This window comes from Hermetia illucens, chromosome 3 (genome assembly GCF_905115235.1).
Source record: "Hermetia illucens chromosome 3, iHerIll2.2.curated.20191125, whole genome shotgun sequence".
NCBI classification, from domain to species: domain Eukaryota; kingdom Metazoa; phylum Arthropoda; class Insecta; order Diptera; family Stratiomyidae; genus Hermetia; species Hermetia illucens.
In genome coordinates, this window is record NC_051851.1 from 2496724 (window position 1) to 2514280 (window position 17557).

At 43.8% G+C, this 17557-nt stretch overlaps 1 protein-coding gene and 1 non-coding gene across 6 annotated transcripts in view; one reads left to right on the top strand and one right to left on the bottom strand.

Moving 5' to 3' along the window:
• LOC119652536 overlaps positions 1-17557 on the bottom strand; it is a 425047-nt gene that overhangs the window by 205898 nt on the left and 201592 nt on the right. The window lies entirely within an intron of this gene.
• Positions 16826-16897, top strand: Trnae-cuc. Its single transcript has one exon. It is a non-coding gene; the product is annotated as a tRNA-Glu (tRNA).

Consider the following 17557-nt stretch of genomic DNA (forward strand, 5'->3'; position numbering starts at 1 on the left):
ATTTCAACACGGTTTCCAAGGGCTCAGTGAGTCCCGAGTTTTTACTGACATTGTAATGATGCAGCACTAATTTAATATGCTTTTTATTGCATGACTGACGACAGCTATGGAAGGAATTCTCAGAAATGGGTTTCTTGCTTATGTTCATATTTTCGTGAGGGGACTCAAACGAATATCGAATAACTTATCAAGCTATTGAGGAATGCATGGTTAGACTTTGGCTTGTTGAGTAAACATCTGCCTCCTTTCATCACAGCGTCGAGTTATCCAATGACTGTAAGAAACATGAAGCGTCGCTAACTACAATTTGATGAGCATTTCGAGTGGTTTTAATGTCAAGCTCAACACTTTAAGATACGTGTCTTTTGTGTATCTAAGAATGCACATTTCGTACGGTTATTCTATCACGGAATGCTATTCAAGAGATGTTTTTCTAGCCAGGCTAGTCCCAAAGCTTCGTAATCCCGAATACGCACTTAACCACGTTGCAGCCTGGGTGTATTTACGGAGAACAAAGTACCTTATGACCTCTGACAAAGTCAGTGCGGAAACCTGTTCGTTTTACATAAGTTCAGCAACTGTTTTTATTTTAATGAACTGGACTAGCTAATCAAAATGTTAGACAACAGATCTGACGAACGTGAATAGCGAGTTTCGCTGCAGGTATCATGTTCTACGGTGACTCTATGACCAGATCATTAATAACGAACGCAATCTCTCTTTATGCCGGTCCGAGGGGACATAGTGACTAAGGCAAAGTCTAGTCGGACTAGATTGCGAATAAATTATGAGCATTTGTTGAAGTTACGAGAGTGGATCAAGATGAATGGAAGTTAATAAATAAAGCCATCAACCGGTTGGATGGATGGAGTTACGAGCCTTGCATAAGCCTCTTGGGGGAAGTGAATCATCTTGGATTATTGCATTCGATATTTTCCTGCAACACTCAAAGAATAAAATTTGTTCACATCTAGCTCCAAGTTTAAATTTTCGAAACCAATCAATTCAAAAATTGACCCCATTTCCGGGGATGCCTTCCTGGAAAACAACAAGAAGCCCGAAGCCAAGTTCTAATTAAAAACTTTATCCGAAGTGTTATGGGACCCGTGCTTATAGGTGGATGGTATCGGGGTTAAATTTTTGTCCCGAATGGCGCCCCTGAGATACCGAATGATCTCCCAGCGTAATTAGAATTACATGTCTATGGGGATCACTTGCTACGTGGATCATGAATTACCACTCCGGTTCCGGAGGCAGACCCTGATGCCCCGAGGGGTTAGGGTGATTGAGCATCCATAAACCCATAGCCAGCTCAGGGTGAAACGAAGTCCCAACTTCTAACAGCTGAGCAGAGCAGAAGATCTCATACTGGAGGAGGGAAAAAAATGGTTCCCGAAATATGGTACATATTACGAAAATGAAAATTATAAGCCACAACAGAAAAATCTAATTCTAACCATTCTAACCACGTCGGACATAGGGAAACTAACCCTAGCAGGAAAAGGGCTGTCTGCAGTTCAAAGTCAAACGAGGGGCTTATAAAAGAAGAATTTATTCCACCGTATAAGCGACCCTATCCCATGCTGAGGAACCCTGAACCGGATTAAATAGACAGGGAATAGCCGGAATTAAAAATATTGTCAGAAGTCATCAACGACTTGAGGGATGAGAATATTCCATTAGTGAGTCCAAATGGATAGACAGAGGTTAGGGAAACCTTTCGGGGAATGTTAGTCTCTCTAAAGATGGTCGTAGGACCGGAGAAAAATTAGATGGCGGTGAGAGCTTTTTACCTGAAATTTGGAGATCTGACCTATTCACCGTACATGCGGGTCACGATCTCTTTCGTTGCCTCGTGGGATAATGCCTGCATAGTGGCGAGTGACGAGACCAAGGACGGTCCAAAAATGCTAGCTGCCAAACCGAAAAAATCCAGAATGTGTGTTTCATAAACGAAGAAAGGAGCTTAAGGGATCTCAAATGCGAGAGGGATGGAATAGGCTTCGTTGTAATGATGGATGAAGATAGTATGGAGGTATCTGAAATCATGGGCAAGCGGCTTAGCCACTGAGCCTTCAGAACGCAGGGATCCATTGTACTTAACAACTGCCAGCATAGCAAAACCAATACGGTGACAATTACTTGGATAATTGAAGCTAAGACTCTGAATATAGTCTCAAACCAAGAGCGTTTGAGGTAAGGCTCTGAATATAGTGTCGAGCCAAAAGCGTTTTTCAACAAATAGGAGAACAGCCAAACTCGCGAACGTGGTGGTTAACCTAATATACGAAAACCGGATGCAGTCTATAAGAGGACAGCCCTAAGGATGTGCTCTTCCTTCAGAACCGTGCCAGATGAGGTTGCATTCGTCATTTCCACAATGATGCCAATTGACATCATGGCAGGCGAAGTGGCGAGTATATACAATCTGAAGTCAGTCTCTTCTTTGTAGTAGACGAAGAACACTGAAAGGGAGAGATCTGTAAATAGATGGCAGGAGCGTTGGGACCACACAAAAAGGACGGATTGACACACAGGCTGGTTCCTACCAACAAGGAGTGGCTCGGGAGATAACATGGGGAGATTAATTATAATCTCACCCAGTTTCTGACGGGACATGGGGGATATCGCCAGTACCTCTACAGGTTTAATTTGAACAATTCGCTCAAACTGTGAGGGAGTCCCCGAGGACCTATAGCACATATTCTTCCACGGTTCGAGATTCAGAGACGAGAGGAGAAACCTACAAGAAACTTTAGGTGACGCACTGATACCAGAAAATGTGGTGAGGAGAATGCTAACATCGCAGGAGGATTGCGATGCGCGCTCAACTCAATGATCCCATCAATGCAGGTCAAACTGCGAAAAACGGAAGAGGTGAGGAAGGTGCGGTTACAAACGTTGCGCATAGAAAATAGGTGAAATAGCTTAAGTGAGCTAACTCCACCTCGTTATGATAATATCTTATCGTGGTTCCACGAGGCAGAGGGGAGAGAGTGGAGTCGTGGGTGGTTTTAGGGAGTAAAAATTCCACACTCTCGCGTGTTCAGACCACAGTTTTTTTAAGATTTCCACCTCCTGTGCTGTTCACATTCTCAGCAAGATTTCAACGAATATCCAGGTAAGAATTGCTGATGAGTGGAACATGTTGGATAAGGTCAAATATCAGGCGATTGTTGATGAATATTGATGAATACTAAAATGACAGCAATTGATCAAGCGCAGATGATTATCCAGAGGAAGTCGATCACGTAAATAAAAGAAATAAGACCTATAAGGAAAATGAGACCAAATTAATCGCGTAAGGTAGTAACTGGAAGGATGGCGCGACGAGACATTTTCATGAGGTGGCCAGGAACCACCTACGAGTCACCTCGGTGGATGAGATAACAATCAAAAGCTAACGCGAGAGGCTTGAAACGATGGATGCTGGATCATGCCTTAGGAAAACTTCAGGCTTCACTCTGCACATATCATTCGGGGATATCAAGTTATCATCTGCCAAGACCAATCCTGGTGGGATTTCCTAGCGCCGTCCAGAGGTCTATCAGCAAAATTTGACTGGCGAAGGTCTACATTGCAGGAATGAACCTCCAAACTTTTTGGATCCCCTTGGGGGACTGAAAAGACATCAAAAAAGAAAAAGGCAAATAGTCTATATTTCCTCATTGGTATTAACGCTAAGTTTTTGGAACTAGCATTGACTAATGTTAATCGGAGAAAGCGTTTAGATACGAAGATCAATTTCCAATAACCAATTCTAATATAACAAAAAACCGGGGAAATTGGATTAAAACGTTGAAACTTCAGAGGAAGCTATACTGATTGCTTCCGATGCTATTGTTAGAATTGAAGTTAAACTTCTGAATATGCATTAAAATTATCAGCGACTCGGAAAGATGCTGTCAAATGAATAAAGAATCCGCCATTTTTGAGGAGACTAGGCGGGGCTTGAACAAAGTCGTCTGACGAGGCGCTGAACCTTTAGTGAATACCCGTTCCCTATGTAGTTGCCTTAATCACGAAGCTGGGAAGTGAAACCACGATTCTGCGCCGGATTTTAGGTTCATAGACGTCACTTCCATTGTATTATACTTAAAACGTTGGTATACACCAGCACTAACAGGTCTTATTATGGGTCTCTGAAAGGCAAATCCACTGACACAGTCCGCCATGAGACAATGAATTGTCCGCTCATGATAATTCACTACAACCAGTAAAAACTTGGCCGTATTGCAAGATATAGGTAGAAGTAACTCTTCACAACAAAAAGAGACTATCCAAAAGGCTCCGGTACACATTGAATGGGAGAACTGCCTTTCTCAATGCATAGTATCAATGTCAAAAGTTAGGAGACTTGAGACAAGATTGTTATACATTCAACTTACCAAAAGTACCAGTAAAAAAGCGGAAACAGACGTGATGCTGTTCACCATAAAATCCAAATACTTCACGTCAGCCTCCCTGAGTTGATGGGCCAAACATTGTTCACTCGTACGAAGTACCTTGGTGTTTACTATACCTACAAAACTACTTTCAACCGAAAAGGGGAGGTTCTCCAGGTGCGCACTGTCATAATACGTTTCATTTCATTTGCAGCTCGATTTTGTGGTGACTTGCGTTGAGGAAAGTACACTGCATAACGAAGTTGAACAGAATACAGAAAGCAGCATTCCCTGGCACTACGAGTCCATGAATGATTTTGACACTGTGGTCTTTGACGAATGTTTCTAAGGGATCGTGGAGTCGGAGTACTCATTGTTGGTATTATTTGGGTTACCAGTCAAATAGGGTTCAGCAATGTAAAACATGACTATTTTGCAAGTCAGTGGTATAAATATCAAACCGCAAAAGGTGGTTTCGAAGATTCAAAAGTGGCAATTTGGATTTGAGAAAAGAAGGAAGTGGAAGATCACTGGAAAAGTTTGAAGACCGAACCGCAAACATTGCTCGATGAGGATGACACGAGAATTCTCAATGTGAAAAAATCATGGGACGATCCAGGCGAAAGGAAGAAAGGATCTTCTGTGTTTGATGCTTCTAATACGCAACGCTACCGATAGCATATTATCAATTTGAATCATGCATCGCTGAAAAAGCGAGCAGAATAGGACACCAAAACCAAAAAAATCACTTTTCAGGACGATAAAGCCCCAGCACACATATCGAAATCAGTCAGGGACACCTTGCTGCATTTCGTCGAGATATCCTACCCCGCCCGCCCTGCTCACCAGATTTGGAGCCTTTTGACTCCAACTTGCACCAATGAGCCACGCGCTTGCTGGGCAGCACTTCAGTTCTTACGAGTAAGTAAAAACTGGCTCGATGAATGGTACGCTTTAAAAGACCAACGCTTCTGCTGGCAAGGCATCCACAAATTGGCAGAAAGATGGAAAAGCTGTGTAGCTAGCATTTAATCATTTTTAAGGTTTTGTGTCTATCGGTCTGTCACAGGCATTTTTGTAGGAAACAGTTCCACCTACTGACACTGAATTTGGTAGAAAGTTGGGAACTGTGAATCCTCACACATATAGTGGGTTACATCGTTCTAAGTGAATTTAAGGGGGGTCTCCAAACATGAAAAAGGGGGGGGAGTGTAAAATTGTACAGAAGAGGGAGGATCCCTTGCAAACTTCGCATACAATTACCCGGCTTTAGTCAGAACCAGGAAGTAGACATATAGTGGGGACTTGTTGAAATATCTCTGAGATGCCAGAAAATCACGGAACTCTCAGCTTACTTAGAAATCAGGGGAGTGCCACTTGCATATTTCCATTTATGGATAGGTCAAATGAGTTGGTCATTTTAAAACAACGTAACTATGTCAATTGGACCAGCATATGTCTTTTGAAGAGCAGCCGTAAACCAAATATCCAACTAAATCTGATTGGAGTCAGGTAATCATTCTCAGCTGGATCAACTAATATCCACAGTCAATCTATGATACAAATCCTTTGGTCTGATTGGCTCGTTGAAGAAATGAAGCTTGTTAAAAAGTTTCTCATAAACCTGGATAAGAGTGGTTGATGAGCTCAGGAGACTACGAGGGCAAGGTTAAACTTCACGTTTGGAAAAATGGCCAATGTGTCTATGTAGGCTTGCCAGTACCTATATTCTCCGTTCTGGGTTCGTCAACGCCTAGCTTCCGTTTAACAGCGATAGTTCATGACAATTAGGAGGTCTTCGGACTTCGGGGGCAAAAAGTTTGCTTGATTCCTTGTGTTCGGAAAAGTAGTCAGCGCAATGGCAGGACTTTTAGATGCACAGAGAAAGTCTACGAAGGCCTACCGTAACACTTCTACCCAGAGCCCGAAAATTGCGAAAGTGGAACTTCTGAGCTCGAATTTGCTCATCCTGAGGGCATCTCGGGGTGTAGGTTAAGCTTCGGGAGAATTAATGATAATAGGAGAGGATACTAATTACTAAAATCGTTGCTGACAGTTGGGTACACCTAGATAAAGATAAGATGCCAAACAGCTGCACATCGGCTCATTTGGCTATTGATGATGTATATATGCCTTGAGTCATTTGCTATCGTCTAGGAATCTTCGGGCTCGGCTATATGATTAGTCCCGCATAATCTATAAATTTTCATGTTTTTGCGAAAATGCTCCGAATTATACAATGTCAAGAAATTATCTCTTCTCTCTGTGTGTTAGGCATCAGAAAAATTATTGCTAATTACCATTCCCGCTTGAATTTATTATTATTTTTTATTGACCCTTAAAATCCATCCAAATTACCCACGTAACAAAGCGAAACCAATAAACCGAGCATCAATGCGAATAGTAATTTGTTGCAAATTGCCTATTAATCAACACATCTAACAGATACTTTTCCCATTGGTTCGTTTCACCACCATTCATCGTGTATTTACTTTTTCTCTCTGGAAGTATCAAACCATAAAAACCATCATCATCGCCATCGTCCATCATTATACACGTCCTCTGGGGACTAGCTTACATGGAATTCCATTGCAAAAAGCTTTAAACAAGCAATTTTACACACGCATTGTGCACCGAGAGCTCCCGGAAAACCTGATCCGTTGGTCATTTTGTTTAATTTAATCGTCATCTTGGATATTTTGAAACATTTGCTGGTGCCATCGGAACATGCGAAGTATTTGCCCAAATGGCTCCGCAAAAGTACATAAAGTTAGTAAAATAAAATTCAGATTAGTTTCGCGTTGGATGTTCGGTGACCAATTTAGATTCTGTTCATGCATGCAGGCATGTGAATTGGGAGTTTTTGTTGATGCCAATTTTGGTAGAGGCTTTTTTCGGTTACTGTCATCAAAGTATGGCTGACTAGCTGATCGAATTGTTTTCAAGTATCATCAGACTGTCAATTTGTGTCAAATACTTCCTACGCCGGTTCATCGAGGTCAACTGGAAAGTCAAAGTTAAAGAGAGAGTATAACCCTTCAACAAAGTACGTGCCAGGTTTCTGCCAGTACCTACGAATTCGCTCCACTTCTTCCCACGATTTCTTAAAAAATTTACCTATCCCCACAGTTCTCCACTACATACTGACTATTACTATGAGGTTTCCACTTAATGGTTTCACTAGAATAGCGACTTGACAGTGCCAAAAAAGGAATCACTGACCTTTTTAATGTGTGACCTGCATACTGCCAATTTCACCTCTTCATCGCCATTACCATGCAAAAGCTGGCCAACGCTCAAAGTAACTCATACCATCATACTACTGGCGTCTACGACTCTGGAGCACCTTCCTTCAAGTCGTTCCAAGGGAGAGACGCAAAGACATACAAAAGCTGTCTTCGCCCGGTTCGTCAGTTGGGCTACTCATTTGGATCGCCAATGATAACCTCTAATAGCATTGACATCATATATGCTTCAAGAAACTTTCAACCTAAAATTAAACTTCTTCCATAGCCGGATTAAACATTGAAGAAACAATAAATCTAGATCCTAACCTGCCAAAAAATTCGCCCTATTTCGCTCCATTCACTGACAGAGATGTTTTCACCGCTGCCCTCCAGACCAGTGGTTTAGCTCTCCTTTAACTAATCCAATGCTCATAGCAGCGAAACAAACACAAGATAAACACAGATACCCAGACACGATACCCACCCCCCGCACGAGAAAAATGTAAGGGCAGTCGCTTTGTCAATCTTGCCGCCAGAAGATAGAGGAAGGCGTTCCCATGCTGTAGGTTAATTTGACCAACCCAAAATAGCTAAGCTTAGTCTAAAGTATATGCGACGGTTGGTCTGTGACTAGATTTTCCTCACACGCTACCGCCAGAGATTCATTCCCACATGTTTGATTTCTCTGAGAACTACCGAATTTGTCTTCATCCATAAAAGATCTCATCTCATCACAAAGATCATAATCCTGCTCTCCACTTACCACCTTCACTAGTTTGCGGTTCTTGGTTTGCGTCGATCCGATCACACCCTCCCCCCCCCCTCTCCTTGTCGGATTTCCCCCCTGAATGAACTAGATTTGTAATTTGACCTATTTTGTTCGGGGACCACCATTGTTCTTTGCTCTCAAAATGAAGATAATGTTCTACAGTGTCCTCATACGATTGAACTTCAATCTATCCTTGAGGAATTGCAGACTCTTTTGGTCCAGTTCGAATACCAAGTTGAAAGTCTCCGCGTTTTTAGATTGATCGTTTTTGGCATTCATGAACTTTACCCTCCAATGTGCAAAGTCCATACCCGGGTACTGTTCACCCGGCATGTGGATGATGTCACCTGCCTTCCTTCGAGGGCCGGATATCCAACATTCGGCATATTATGTCCTGCGCAGCTCGGTATTCACAATCGTGAACTTAGACTGATTGCCACAACTCAAAGGCGATGAAGGCCCTACCCCGGAGGATTATAAAGCGTTACTCACTACAGTTGTGTTGGTCTTCCAATTCTTGCATGCAATTACCGCTGCGAAAAGAGTCTGGTGTGTCCAGTTTGTCCCCACCGAGGATTGCGCTTCCTTACGTCTGATTTCTTTGGACACTACCGCATCAGGTGGTGCAGCCACATCCACTTCTTAGTCCCAAGGTACTTCACCTTTTTTGTTGTCCGGAGGTAGTGGCTGATGGTATCGCTTTTCGTGCTGCAAGTGGTGTGAATACTTTGGCGTTTCAAACCGTCACACAACAGCCGGTTGTTACTCCACTTCTGGCATTCCCTCGGCCAGATGCACGCCTAGCGCCAAACCTGGTAACCGTTAAACTTATGTTCGAAACAACTCAACGCAACTACAACGCTAACGATCGCGAGCTACTCGCCGCGTATCTCTCTATCAAATACCTACGTCACTCCCTTGAGGGCAGGCCGTCCACTGTGTTCAGAGACCATAAGCCCATTACGTTCTTACGTCTTCTCGCTAATTTCGGCACCTGAACTTTATCAGCCAGTTTACTCCCGACATTCGACACGTGTCTAGAAAAGACAACATCGTTGTAGACATCTTGTCACGAAACGAACCTCGGAGGTTACAATTCCCGCAGTGGTCCATTACATGGCAATATGTGAGGCGCAGAGAGATGACGAAGAGGTTCAGAGTCTGAAGACAAACTCCAGCCACAAGTTCAAGGAGTTTCCTATTTTCCACTCCAAATCCTAGTTAATCTCCGAGACTTCAAACAGAGGGCCTAGGCCATTTATTCCGGTCGATTTTCACAAGGAAGTATTCCACGCAGTACACGATCTTCCGCACCCAGGCATCAGGACGACAAACCGGCTAGTTACCAGTAAATACTTCTGGTAGCCCATCAACGAGGACGTAAACTGTTGAATCAGACAGTGCATACCATGCCAAAAAAAGGAAAGGTTGATCGAGCGCTTCCACATCATCCATCTCCATCCCTTTGCGAAATTCACATGGCTACAAGTATTGCCTCACAATCATCAGTAGGTTTACGCGGTGGCCTAAAGCAATACCTCAGACTGACATTACTACATAATCATGTGCCGAGGCCCTTTGTCGAGAATAGATCCCGCGCTTTGGTGTACCAGCCGCAACCATCACGGACTAGGGAATGCAATTTGAGTCTAGTAGTTAGGCAAACTCCTGGATTTCAAATGCCACAGGATCATTGCATAACATCCCCAGTCCAATGAGATGCTGAAACACTAGCAGCGGATGCTAAGTCCCGGGTTACTTCGCTGAACCTGCGCAGTTTCAGCTGTGGCGGGGTGATGTGTCGGCATACGCAATACAAACCTCTTCCGACGGGAGCTTTCCCAGGTTAAAGGTGTCCGGGCCGCTTGGCTCCATTCTCACATACCGGCATTGAACCAGTGGCGTCCCCGCTTCTTTTTTTCTGCTCTTGCTGGTGAGGGCGAAGGAGGAGGTTCATTAAATTGAAACGAGTCAGACACCATAGTCAAAGGATTTAGAATGTAGGAGAAGTAGCACATAATTTCAACTAATAACTGCAAGTATGTAATATGAAGCGACTAATCCTGACAACTAAATCCATTCCGGTCTCCAGTTGACTCGAGGAGTGATAAAATTGTTGAAATATGAGTCTCCGAGCCTCACTGAACCGAGAGACCAGGTGTTCACCCAGAGCAACTCATCAACTATTGAACTTATTGAATATCATCACTCATCATTTATTTGAATATTATTCGATACCACCATGAAACCCACTCCTAATCCTTCCTTATTATCTCCCCATTATTCCCCAAGTCCGGTTCAATGCGGTTTTAATACGTATTATCACCGACATCATCATCATCAGCACCATCATCGCTATCATCATGAACATCTTAATACACCTAAAATATGACTTTAAGATAGCTGCTTAGTTACATTACTCCCATTACTGGCCGAGCTACATCGCAACGAACTTTAAAACCATATCTTAAAGATTTCTCAATACTATTAGCCGGAAACATTGTTAAGATTCCAATCCAAATGAATTTCTGATTAGATTACCATAAAAAAGAACTTAAGTAATATCTTGAAAGTCATTCCGGGTAGGAAACTAGAAAAGACCAAAAGCCAAGAGCAGAAGAGCTATCAGAGAATCAGAAGAAGTTTTTAATCTTATGGTGTGGCTTGAGGGCCGACCCGACCTCTTCCTCCTCCTCCACCACCATCAATTTCGGACTTTTGACGAGAGCCCAAGAATGTTCAAGAACACCAAAGTATCTTAGAGAAGTGGATCTCAAAGCGGTACATGAATCGGTGAGAGTACAGATTTGTAATCCGATTTTAAATACTTTCCGAACGCGACAGCACACACAGCGAAAAATCTGAAATAATATAAATGGAATTCTTGTCGCGATGAAAAAAGATTCAATTTAAAAGTTTTCCACAAACTTTATTACAGTTTCCTTTCTCGCTAATCTCTAAGAAAAGGTCCTTTCACGCCAAGCGAAACGGGGATTGTACATAGGCTTAGGAGGTATGTGGATTGGGTTTTGTAATGAGGCTCAGGAATCTTCAGTAGATAAATATCTGGAACTTGTTGCTATCTTGAAAGTTTAATGGACCTGGCTAGAACGATTGTTATAATAAAGGAATGCAATTAGTTCCATTCAAGCTTGTGGGCTAAATTACAACAGATGCCCCTTAATAGTATCAGGATTAGATTTATTATCAGAGCTATCCAAGGACGTTCAAAGGAAGCGTTCTAAGTGAATGGGAGAAGTTTTTCTTTACTTTAATATGAGTATATAATGACATGCAGTACCCTTTATGTAACAAAGGCTCACACTTTCTGAAGCTTTCTACCTATCCACCAGAGATATTTCTTTTAGGATTTAATTTCACGAGCAGTTTTTAACAGGCATCCTCATACAAGAACTGTGGGTTGTTGGTGGGGTAGTCCGGGGCTTAAACTTCCAACATGCTGACCTATTGTATGCCAACCGAAGCGATCGCCCCGCACCTGCATGGTAGCCTCCAAAGACTTCCAGGCCAATTTGGTTAACGACCTATGTGATGGCGACACCACATCGGCTAAGCTAACCATAAAAAGTCAATAGGGAGATAAAGAGATACTACGGTCTCTGCATATTTTCCTTACGACGCAGAAGACGGTCCCCGTGGAACATTCATAAGAGCTATCCAATATGCCAAAAGTAGAGGCAAGGAGGTAATAGCAGGATGTGATGTCAAAGCTCACTACATATGCTGGGCAAGTTCGAACATCAATGCAAGAGGATCGAAACTACTGGAGTATCTAGTAGGAACCGATTTGCAGATCCTAAATGTGGGTAATGAACCCACTTTCTTCAACGTCAACGTCAAGCGAGAGGTCATCGACATCACGGTGGCATCTCCTGACATCGCGTGTCTGATCGGAGAGTGGAGAGTATCAAACGATATCACACTCTCGGATCACAGACGCATTGATTTCGTTATGGGCATGGATCCACCTCCACCCTCTCCATTTCGGAATCCGAGGAAGACAGATTGGGTGTTGTATCAAATAGAATTGAGCGTCCGAGTCACGATCCCTGGGAAGTGCATTAAATCCATTGCTGGAATTGAAAAGACAACCCAGATGATCACAACTAGCATGAGAAAAGCTTTCGAAGAAAGCTGTCTACTCAAGATGCCAAAGAAGGGTAAAAACACCATGGTGGAACTCGGATTTGGCAAAACAGAGGAGAACGACAAGGATGCTCCTCAATCGTGCTCTGAAGGGTGAATCAGTCCCTAGCTGGAATCGCTATAAAGAGGCACAGAAAGATCGGCTAAACGACCATCTTGGAGACACTTTTGCAAAGAGACTAACTCTCTTGAGGCAACCTCAAAGCTGAAGCGGATTCTGGTCAAAGAACGTAGCCAGAAACTGGGTTATTTACGTTTACAGAATGGGAAATACATAGAAAGCGATGAAGAAACGGCAAATCATTTGCTTGAAGTGCACTTCCTAGGCAGCATCCAAAATCTGGGGCCAACAGGCGCATACAGCCTTCAACCGAGAGACTGGAATCTGGCATGCGAAGTAGTATCACTGGAGCGAGTGAAATGGGCATTTAATTCGTTCCATAGACACAAGTCTGCAGGTCCGGATGGCATCATCCCTGCGCTGGTAATAGAGGGAATGGATGCCCTGGGTCTACACATTCGGAATATATGTCGTGCATGCCTAGCACTCGCTTATATTCCAATTAAATGGCGGGATGTGAAGGTGTTGGTCATTCCAAAACCAGGAAAATCCACCTACACAGACACTTTCGACCGATCAGAAAACTTTCGACCGATCAGCCTAACGTCCTTTCTGCTAAAAGGACTAGAAAGACTAGTAGATCAGTTCATAAGGGATACACACATTCCTAAGTGCCCACTTCACCGTAGGCAACACGCCTACCAGAAAGGCGAATCCACGGAGACAGCACTCCATGAAAAAGAATACGCCTTAGGTGCATTCATGGACATTGAAGGTGCCTTCAGTTATGCCTCATTCGCGGTAAGACGGCATGGAATCGAACCGCTGCTAATCAGTTGGATCCTTCACATGCTACAGAAAAATTCACATATCGGTCGGTCAGAGGTCTATTGAAGCAGGATGTCTCAGGGGTGCTCACAGGGAGGGGTTCTCTCTCCACTGAGGCCCTTGGTAATGGATACCCTGCTATGGCTCCTGGATGACAAAAAAGTCTTCGCGCAAGCATTTGCGGACGACCTAGCCGTAACAATTACCGGCAAGTTTGCGGACACAGTATGTGACTGCTTGAATGCAAATCTGCATGTAATCCACAGCTGGTGCCTCCGCAGTGGACTCACGATGAACGCTAGGAAGACTGGACTAGTTATGTTCACTAGGAACGTCAGGTGGGGCAGCTATACGCTACCCACCTTAGCAGGGTCGGAAATCCAGCTGGCACAGCTATTCTGTTAAGGGAAAGTCGCACTGCGTCCTTGAAGAACCATTGTGCCCCTTTTGCTGGTTATAGTGTACCTATTGATCATAGTATCTCAAGGAGGCCTGTAACCGTTAGGAACTTTAGTATGTTTCCTACTTTCAGATCTTTCAGCTTTGCATCTGGTGTTAAGTGTTCTCTCAGATGCTTTGACTTATTTTCCACAAGTGCCGGACACTGTCCCAAGACTGGTATAGAGGTTTCGTCATATTCCTCACAAAACCTGCAGGCAGTGTCCGTAGATATCCCTAACTTCCCTAGGTAATATCATAGTTCAATCGACAGTGACCAGTGAAAATTCCCACTATGATTCGCAGGTCCTTTTTGGTGAGGTTTAAGCAAACCTTTGTGCGCATGGGTTCGTATCCCCCAATAAGCACTCTGGACTGCTCCATCCCTGGTAGGCCAGCCTAATATAATTCCCTCAACCGTTCCTCTTCATTTCTCCGAGTCATAGTCATGAAACCGTTTCCGATTCCACAGAATGGTTCCGGCCCGTGTAAAGGCGTCTCTGCTCCATTCTTGGCTAGTTCGTCCGCTGCTTCGTTGCCTTCCAACCCAGCATGGCCTGGAACCCAAAGTATCCAGACCTTGTCGGACGAGCCGAGTTTATTTAGTCTCTCAAGGCATTCCCACACCAGTTTAGAGTTCACGTGGTTGAACCTAAGTGCCTTGATCGCTGCTTGGCTATCGGTGAGAATAGCTACCTTCTGCCCCCTTTGCAGATTAAAGGAGGCACATTTGTCTATGGCGTATATTTCCGCCTGGAATATGCTAGTGTACCTGCCCATTGGCTCAAAGCACATATTCTTTGGACCAATGACACCGGCACCCGCTCCCTCTGCTGTGAGGGATCCTTCAGTCAAGTATTTAGGAGTACATTTCGACTCCAAGTTAACGTGGAAGCATCATATCCAGGAACAATATCAGAAATCCTGCAGATTGCTCCGGTGCTGTAGGAATGCGATAGGAAGACTTGGGGGCTTTCACCCAAACGAATATACTGGATGTATACATCCATAATAAAACCCATTTTGATGTATACATGCATCGTCTGGTGGCCAAGACTGAACTTTGCTAACAGCAGGAAGCTGCTAATGCAGATTCAGAGACTTGGTTGTCTAAGTATTACTGGAACAATGAGTACTGCGACGACTGCGGCACTTGAAGCTATCCTAAATTTACCCCCCATTCACTTGGAGGTCAAACGGAAAGCAGCCAACGACGCATATAGGCTCGATACCATTGGGGCGTGGAAAGGCGGCCAATCAAACGGTCATGCGTCTATCTGGAAATTCCTTGAAAAACATCAGGTAGCCCTGATCCCGACCGATCATATGGTTTCCAGATTCGCCTTTGAAAAGACATACACTGTCGCAATCACCGAAAGAGAAGAATGGTCGACAAGTGGCCATGAGTCTTTTCAGATTGCAGACCTAATAATCTTCACCGACGGCTCTATCATGGAGGAAGGATCGGGCGCAGGGGTGTACTCGGAGAATCCGAGATCCGATTATAGAACTGACCCGACCCCTCGGAAAAATGACGACCATATTCCAGGCGGAGTTATATACCATTTCATTGGCAGCAGAAAAGTGTCTGCGACAAAAGTGGAGGGGTCGCACCATTCGAATCTGTTCCGACAGTCGGGCGGCATTATCAGCACTAAATGGCAACGACATATCAAGCCAGTTGGTGTGGAGTTGTCATCAGGTGCTGCTGAAACTTGGCCGAATGAACGAAACATTCCTGATATGGGTGCCGGGGCACTCTAACATCGCCGGTAATGAGGAGGCTGACCGACTGGCTCGCCTAGGGTCTGGATCCACAATGGTGGGGCCAGAACCAGCTCTTAGAATCCGACAACCTACTGTCAAGTCTACTCTGAAGGGGAAATTGCAAGGATTCACGCAACCGAGTGGAGAAATTTGGACTCTTGCCGGCAAGCGAAAATCCTTCTGAAAGAGCCTAGGACCACTAGAATGACATTTTTGTTGTCCCTTAACAAGTGGGACATGAAAACCCTAGTAGGGTTTTTGACGGGATACTGCTCCTTAAACTACTATATGGAAAAGATTGGGGTAGTGGTTTCGGCTATGTGCAGCCAATATGAGGAGGAGGAGGAGGAGACGACCCTCCACTTTTTATGCAGCTGCCCGGGATCCTCAGATTTCAGACGAAGACCCCTTGGTAAGGTTTTCTTCAATGAAGATTCTGCACACTGTCTACCTCTGGAGAATGTTCTCAGATTCGCTAAAGCCTGCGAACACCGTAGGCGGGAAGCCATTGAATAGGGAACTTACGGGGATAGTGCAATGGGCCTAACAATGGCCTGAGTGCTCGGAGCTGCGGCTCCTCCCAGGTAACTTAACTAAACTAACTAACAGGCAACCCAATTACAGGAGCGAAAGATACTTCAACTGTAATGGGTTGACGAAGCGAGTTTTCTTCGTATTATTTATTTTGGCCTTTTAGATAGAATTTTCCGGGACAATAATGAATGTAGAGTAAGAAACAAATAAAACCATGGCTCCCAGATATAATTGACAAAATTCATTTACGACCTTCTCCTTTTTTGCCTCCTTTGCCGCATCTAAATGCAATAATTTTCAAATCTTTATTTGCATCTAAATATTGACGAGAAAAACTAAACAAAATTTCCCAAGAAATTTTATTTATGCAAATTATTATTGAAATCCAAGCGCACATTGCATGTTTTATAGATTCCTCACGGGCCTGAATATACAGATTCTACAGCGGCTGCCAAGAACTTTGCGAATATATGATAATTCATCGTTATTCAGTTATTATTAGCGCGATGTAGATACGAGTAAACAAACGGAACTCATTGAGGCCAGACAGAACGACTGGCCACGTGAATTAATCTCGTTATGGGATTTCAAAATAGAATGGATTTTCATGTCGGTCGAGGGTACCAATCGCTGCAGCCCTGGGAGTGTATTCCGCATTGTCTAGTGGTTAGGATACCTGGCTCTCACCCAGGAGGCCCGGGTTCGATTCCCGGTGCGGGAAAGTCTTTTTGCTAATTTTACAGAGAAACTAAGTCGGGGATATTCTTGATGAACTGCAAATATTATAAATAGAGAGGACGCGAGAGAAGAGATATTTTGTGAGAGTGTATGATGCGACTTTTCATGTGGGATACATCTAAATATGGTACAGGATATCTTTTATCTCTGGTGTTTCACATTTTGCATCTATCTATCTGCGGTCACCCTGCATCTGACTACCGTGGACAGCAGATGCTTTTTTTCGACTCAAAGAATGTGGACTGTCAGTTTTTAGGGGCAGATATTTGTATTGCCGCCAGATTGTCGCCGGGCATTGTGATTCGTCAACGAAGTTTTAGGCATTCTGTAGTGACCAATTTTCAAAATTAAGTTTCCTTCTCTTTCGTAAAGTAACAAAACCCTTTTGAAAAATAGATTTTAGCAATTCCGGGTAACGAGTACGATGAAAAGCGGTCCTAAGCGCCGCTGAACCACCAACGATGCCCAGCGTATTAACGAAGTCTCCGAGAATGACGCGGGGCTGAAGTTACCTTTGCCATCCAATGACAATGGCAAATGCCTACGGAAACCAACGACCACGACGAAATGCGAGCTAATTATGATGATATGCTGCGGCAAAATGAGAATTAGTGTACTCAAATCGAACTGCTGACAGAAACGA